Genomic DNA, 7,174 nt, shown 5'->3' with positions numbered 1-7,174 from the left:
AATATTAAAACGTTGTAATTTTTTTAAAAGAAAGTATTCTATTCAGAAATATACTATAAAATATTTACAACAACAAAAAATATTTATTTCTTTTACAAACAGTTCTCCTACCAAATGAGACGAATAAACCAGCTTTTCAAAATAAAGCTTTTTTTCTAAAGAGCAACACTACTCACCACGATTTAAAATAAGGTACTTTTTTTCCTATTTACCAAAACACATGATTAAATAGTTTACACACCTTCCGATATAATAATCCATACCTTTAAATTATTCTTTTCTCACAGAAAAAGCAACTTGGTTTAAGAAAAAACCCATTCATTTTCGAAATATAATCGTCGAGATTTTGAGAAGGTAAATATTTTTTATATTTAAAAAAAGTATAAATATTAAATGAAATTATCACCGAAAAAACGAATTTAAATATTGTTCTTACTACTTGAAAATGCAACAGTACAGAAAGTGTGACATGATGTAGAATTTTCAAATCTAAATCCAACATCTACAAAGTGCAGCTGTTGAAAAAATGTGGGACGGTATAGAATAAACAATAACTAAAGCAATTTCAAATCAATGCAATTCTAGAGAAAACAAGAGTTTAATTTGGAAAAATAATTAGAATTCCTACACAATAAAAATGCAGCACTAAGAAAGTATGTGATGTTTTAAAGATAACAATTATTTATCATTTAAAACTTGTCAGTTATCACTAGATCACAAACAATAGAAAACAGATTTTCATGAAATGTTTTGAATACATTTTAGATACTCAAATTTATCTTCTGAAGCCCTCCAATCAAGAACAAAAACTGGGAATAGCAGTCGACAAAGAAAGCGAAACAAAAACATATAAAAAAAACTAGGATTATCAGTAAGGTAAGTGCTGGATAGGGTAGGGGTGTCAATTACTATCCTAACTCCAGGAAGGTGCATCAGTAAGGTAAGTGCTGGATAGTGTAGAGGTGCCACTTACTATTCTAACTTCAGGAAAGTGCATCTGTAGAGTAAGTGCTGGTTACTGTAGGGTTACAACTTACTATTCAAACTCCAGGAAAGTGCATCAGTAGGGTAAGTGCTGGATAGTGTGGAGGTGCCACTTACTATTCTAACTTCAGGAAAGTGTATCAGTAGGGTAAATGCTGGATAGTGTAGGGGTGCCACTTACCATTCTAACTCAAGGAAAGTGCATCAGTAGAGTAAGTGCTGGATACTGTAGGGTTACAACTTACTATTCAAACTCCAGGAAAGTGCATTAGTAGGGTAAGTGCTGGATAGTGTAGAGGTGCCACTTACCATTCTAACTCCAGGAAAGTGCATCAGTAGGGTAAGTGCTGGATAGTGTAGGGGTGCCACTTACTATTGTAACTCCAGGAAAGTGCATCAGTAGGGTAAGTGCTGGATAGGGTAGGAGTGCCACTTACTATTCTAACTCCAGAAAAGTGCATCAGTAGGGTAAGTACTGGATAGTGTAGAGGTGCCACTTAGTATTCTAACTCCAGGAAAGTGCATCAGTAGGTTAATTGCTGGCTACTGTAGGAGTGCCACTGAGTATTCTAATTCCAGGAAGATGAGACAGTTGGAAAAAATTGAATAAGTGATAATACAGTGTTTAAAATTAAATTAAAACACAATAATGTTGTAATTTTGCACACCCTCATAAACTTCAAAAAAGAAATTAACATGAAACATTTAGAATACATATAAAACATTCTCCAATTGTTTTTCTAGAGCCAAACCAGAAAAGCAAAACTCAAAAAAGCAATCAACAAAGAAGCCCAAACAAAAACAAGTCAGAAGACCAGGAAGAAGACAAAGAAGCAAACTCCAAAATCCAAAGGTAATTTATAAATATAAACACATCTAATCCGCAAAATACATAGCAAAAGTTGATTTGAAAAGTTTGTAAAAAGCAAAGAAAGAGCCTCAGTAGAGTAAGTGATGACATTTTTAGAGGTATCACTTATTATTCCAACTCCAGGAAGGTGCATCAGTAGGGTAAGTGCTAGATAGCGTAGGGGTGCCACTTACTATTCCAACTCCAGGAAAGTGCATCAGTAGGGTAAGTGCTGGATAGTGTAGGGTTGCCACTTACTATCCTAACTCCAGGAAAGAGCATCATTAGGGTAAGTGCTGGATAGTGCAGGGGTGCCACTTACTATTCTAACTCCAGGAAAGTGCATCAGTAGGGTAAGTGCTGGATAGTGTAGGAGTGCCACTTACTATTCTAACTCCAGGAAAGTGCATCAGTAGGGTAAGTGCTGGATAGTGTAGGAGTGCCACTTACTATTCTAACTCCAGGAAAGTGCATCAGTAGGGTAAGTACTGGATAGTGTAGGGGTGCCACTTAGTATTCTAACTCCAGGAAAGTGCATCAGTAGAGTAAGTGCTGGATACTGTAGGGTTGCCACTTACTATTCAAACTCCAGGAAAGTGCATCAGTAGGGTAAGTGCTGGATAGTGTAGAGGTGCCACTTACTATTCTAATTCCAGAAAGATGAGGCAGTTCGGAAAAATTGAAACAGTGATAATACAGTGTTTAAAATTACATTAAAACACAATAATGTAGTAATTTTACACATCATCAAAAACTTCAAAAATTAAATTAACATGAAACATTTAGAATACATATAAAACATTCTCCAATTGTTTTTCTAGAGCCAAACCAGAAAAGCAAAACTCGAAAGAGAAATCAACAAAGAAGCCCAAACAAAAACAAGTCAGAAGACCAGGAAGAAGACAAAGAAGCAAACTCCAAAAACCAAAGGTAATTTATAAATATAAACACATCTAATCCGCAAAATAAATAGCAAAAGTTAATTTGAAAAGTTTTTAAAAAGCAAAGAAAGAGCCTCAGTAGGGTAAGTGATGACATTTTTAGAGGTATCACTTACTATTCTAACTCCAGGAAGGTGTATCAGTAGGGTAAGTGCTGGATAGTGTAGGGGTGCCACTTACTATTCAAACTCCAGGAAAGTGCATCAGTAGGGTAAGTGCTGGATAGTGTAGGGGTGCCAATTACTATCCTAACTCCAAAAGGTGCATCAGTAAGGTAAGTGCTGGATAGTGTAGAGGTGCCACTTACTAATATAAATCCAGGAAAGTGCATTAGTAGGGTAAATGCTGAATAGTAAAGGGGTGCTAATTACTATTCTAACTCCAGGAAAATGCATCAGTAGGTTAATAGCTGGCTAGTGTAGGGGTGCCACTGAGTATTCTAATTCCAGGAAAGTGCATCAGTAGGGTAAGTGCTGGTTAGGGTAGGGGTACCACTTAGTATTCTAACTCCAGGAAAGTGCATCAGTAGGGTAAGTGCTGGATACTGTAGGGTTGCCACTTACTATTCAAAGTCCAGGAAAGTGCATCAGTAGGGTAAGTGCTGGATAGTGTAGAGGTGCCACTTACTATTCTAATTCCAGAAAGATGAGGCAGTTCGGAAAAATTGAAACAGTGATAATACAGTGTTTAAAATTACATTAAAACACAATAATGTAGTAATTTTACACATCATCAAAAACTTCAAAAATTAAATTAACATGAAACATTTCGAATACATATAAAACATTCTCCAATTGTTTTTCTAGAGCCAAACCAGAAAAGCAAAACTCGAAAGAGAAATCAACAAAGAAGCCCAAACAAAAACAAGTCAGAAGACCAGGAAGAAGACAAAGAAGCAAACTCCAAAAACCAAAGGTAATTTATAAATATAAACACATCTAATCCGCAAAATAAATAGCAAAAGTTAATTTGAAAAGTTTTTAAAAAGCAAAGAAAGAGCCTCAGTAGGGTAAGTGATGAAATTTTTAGAGGTATCACTTACTATTCTAACTCCAGGAAGGTGCATCAGTAGGGTAAGTGCTGGATAGTGTAGGGGTGCCACTTACTATTCAAACTCCAGGAAAGTGCATCAGTAGGGTAAGTGCTGGATAGTGTAGGGGTGCCAATTACTATCCTAACTCCAAAAAGGTGCATCAGTAAGGTAAGTGCTGGATAGTGTAGAGGTGCCACTTACTAATATAAATCCAGGAAAGTGCATTAGTAGGGTAAATGCTGAATAGTAAAGGGGTGCTAATTACTATTCTAACTCCAGGAAAATGCATCAGTAGGTTAATAGCTGGCTAGTGTAGGGGTGCCACTGAGTATTCTAATTCCAGGAAAGTGCATCAGTAGGGTAAGTGCTGGTTAGGGTAGGGGTGCCACTTAGTATTCTAACTCCAGGAAAGTGCATCAGTAGGGTAAGTGCTGGATAGTGTAGGGGTGCCAATTACTATCCTAACTCCAGGAAAGAGCATCATTAGGGTAAGTGCTGGATAGTGTAGGGGTGCCAATGAGTATTCTAATTCTAGAAAGATGAGGCAGTTGGTAAAAATTCAAACAGTGATAATACAGTGTTTAAAATTAAATTAAAACACAATAATGTTGTAATTTTGCACACCATCAAAAACTTTAAAAAGTAAATTAACATGAAACATTTCGAATACATATAAAACATTCTCCAATTGTTTTTCTAGAGCCAAACCAGAAAAGCAAAACTCGAAAGAGCAATCAACAAAGAAGCCCAAACAAAGACAAGTCAGAAGACCAGGAAGAAGACAAAGAAGCAAACTCCAAAAACCAAAGGTAATTTATAAATATAAACACATGTAATCCGCAAAATAAATAGCAAAAGTTGATTTGAAAAGTTTGTAAAAAGCAAAGAAAGAGCCTCAGTAGAGTAAGTGATGAAATTTTTAGAGGTATCACAAACTATTCTAACTCCAGGAAGGTGCATCAGTAGGGTAAGTGCTGGATAGTGTAGGGGTGCCACTTACTATTCCAACTCCAGGAAAGTGCATCAGTAGGGTAAGTGCTGGATAGTGTAGGGTTGCCACTTACTATTCTAACTCCAGGAAACAGCATCATTAGGGTAAGTGCTGGATAGTGTAGGGGTGCCACTTACTGTTCTAACTCCAGGAAAGTGCATCAGTAGGGTAAGTGCTGGATAGTGTAGGAGTGCCACTTACTATTCTAACTCCAGGAAAGTGCATCAGTAGGGTAAGTACTGGATAGTGCAGGGATGCCACTTAGTATTCTAACTCCAGGAAAGTGCATCAGTAGAGTAAGTGCTGGATACTGTAGGGGTGCCACTTAGTATTCTAACTCCAGGAAAGTGCATCAGTAGAGTAAGTGCTGGATAGTGTAGAGGTGCCACTTACTATTCTAACTCCAGGAAAGTGCATCAGTAGGGTAAGTGCTGGATAGTGTAGGGGTGCCACTTACTATTCTAACTCCATAAACTTGTATAAATAAGAAAATAAATATACATTTCTAAAAGATAAAACAAAGACATAGAAAAACATAGTAATTTTTTTTTCCCATTTCATTTTTTCAACAGATAATGTCAAGCCAGGCCACAGCATCTTACACTAAATCCAGGAAAGGAAACAGACTTCTCAAACATTGTGGATATATATATTGTAATGAAAGGATAAGTGAACCAAGGAGACATTGGAGGTGTGTGCAATAAAATTCTTCCCGTTGCAGCGGCAGAGCGGTTACTGTTGGTGACAACGTAATAAAAACAACTGAACATAACCACTCTGCCTCTGCAATGGAGATAGAAATACGTGAAACAATAAACAAAATGAAAGATATTGCATCCACCTCCAATGAAACTCCTGGTAGAATTTTAAGAGAGGTTGCACAGCATGTCCCTGGTCATATTGCTTGTAATATGCCTACTATACCCAATTTGCGTAGAATTATTCAACGTAAAAAGCAGGCAAGTAACACTCACACAGTTACCCCTCAAACTTTTGCAGACATAATTATTCCTCATGAACTTATTCTATCTTTCTCTAATGAACCTTTCTTACTCTATGACAACCAAAACCCTCTTAAACGTATTCTAATATTTAGCACTCCCCGCAACCTTTTTAAGTTAGAGAATACTGAAATTTGGATGATGGATGGGACGTTTAAATGTACGCCCCATCCCTTTACCCAAATTTACAGCATTCATGCAGAGATTAACAAAAATATAGTTCCCTTAGTGTATAGTTTGCTACCAGATAAGCAATCTGCAACCTACACTGAATTTTTGACAGTGATTAAAGAGAAAACATCCGGGAAAAGTCCTAGGAAAATCATTATGGATTTCGAATTGACTATGATCAATGTGATCAACAAAATGTACGTGGATACCCAAATTCAGGGATGTTTTTTTCATTTTTCCCAGGCATATTGGCGTAAATTACCAAAAACATCCCTGGTTTCAGATTACCGCTCAGATAGCAAACTACAAGTAGAATTAAAGAAACTAACAGCACTTTGTTTTGTACCTCCTGAAAGTGTAGACGAGTACTACACTGCAATTTCTGAATCAGAATATTATGTTGAAAATGAAGAAAAATTGGCACCCTTGTTAAATTACTTTGAGGACACATGGATTGGGCATCTAAGCAGAACGGGTCGCAGGAGGAAGCCACGTTTCCATGTGGAGTGGTGGAACTGCTACTCAACCTGCTTGGAAGGAGGTGCTAAAACAAACAATGCCATAGAGGGATGACACAACTCCTTCAGTCATACAATTGGGAAACATCATCCAAATTTCTACTCTTTTCTGAAAACTTTGAAGAAGGAGCAAAGTTTTCAAGAAATGAGACTTGCACAAGCATTAACAGGTAGCCGAAATCCACGACCTTCTAAACAAGCTAAGGAGATGTCCGAGAGACTATTGACAGTACTTCAACAATTTTCGTTGAGTGTGGCATTAGACTACCTGGAAAATGTTGCTAACATATTACATTTCTAATCAATTCTCACAAACTTACTTTCCTGCTTTGGCCTTAAATTATTTTTTTCACATTTAATTCAATTGGCATTTTTGTAAAACATTTTTAAAATTAATTTTCGGCGGGTTCCCTTACCATAAGAAGTCTTCTTTTTTTCTGTTCCACCATTTTCAAATGTAGACAAATCCATTAGTAATTTTTTCCCCAAAAAAACTTACAATCCAAAAATAAGTCACTCTTCTCCTTCTTTAATTTTAAAATAACATATTTTTATCCATTGCATTTAAAATGGAATATATTTACTTTTGAAATCATTTTGAACGTTCCATCAAAAATATCATTTTCTTCCTCACCACTTATTTTTTCCAAAGTGATGCTTGCTTGAAATTAATTTTAAAAAAACT

At 36.3% G+C, this 7,174-nt stretch overlaps 1 pseudogene; it reads left to right on the top strand.

The window, feature by feature from the left end:
• The first annotated feature begins 5,374 nt into the window (after positions 1-5,374).
• LOC147728526 (uncharacterized) lies at positions 5,375-6,790 on the top strand (annotated as a pseudogene).
• Positions 6,791-7,174: the final 384 nt, after the last annotated feature.

Source organism: Lissotriton vulgaris, chromosome 3_1 (genome assembly GCF_964263255.1).
Source record: "Lissotriton vulgaris chromosome 3_1, aLisVul1.2, whole genome shotgun sequence".
In the NCBI taxonomy this organism is placed as follows: domain Eukaryota; kingdom Metazoa; phylum Chordata; class Amphibia; order Caudata; family Salamandridae; genus Lissotriton; species Lissotriton vulgaris.
This window is presented reverse-complemented; position numbering and strand designations above follow the sequence as displayed.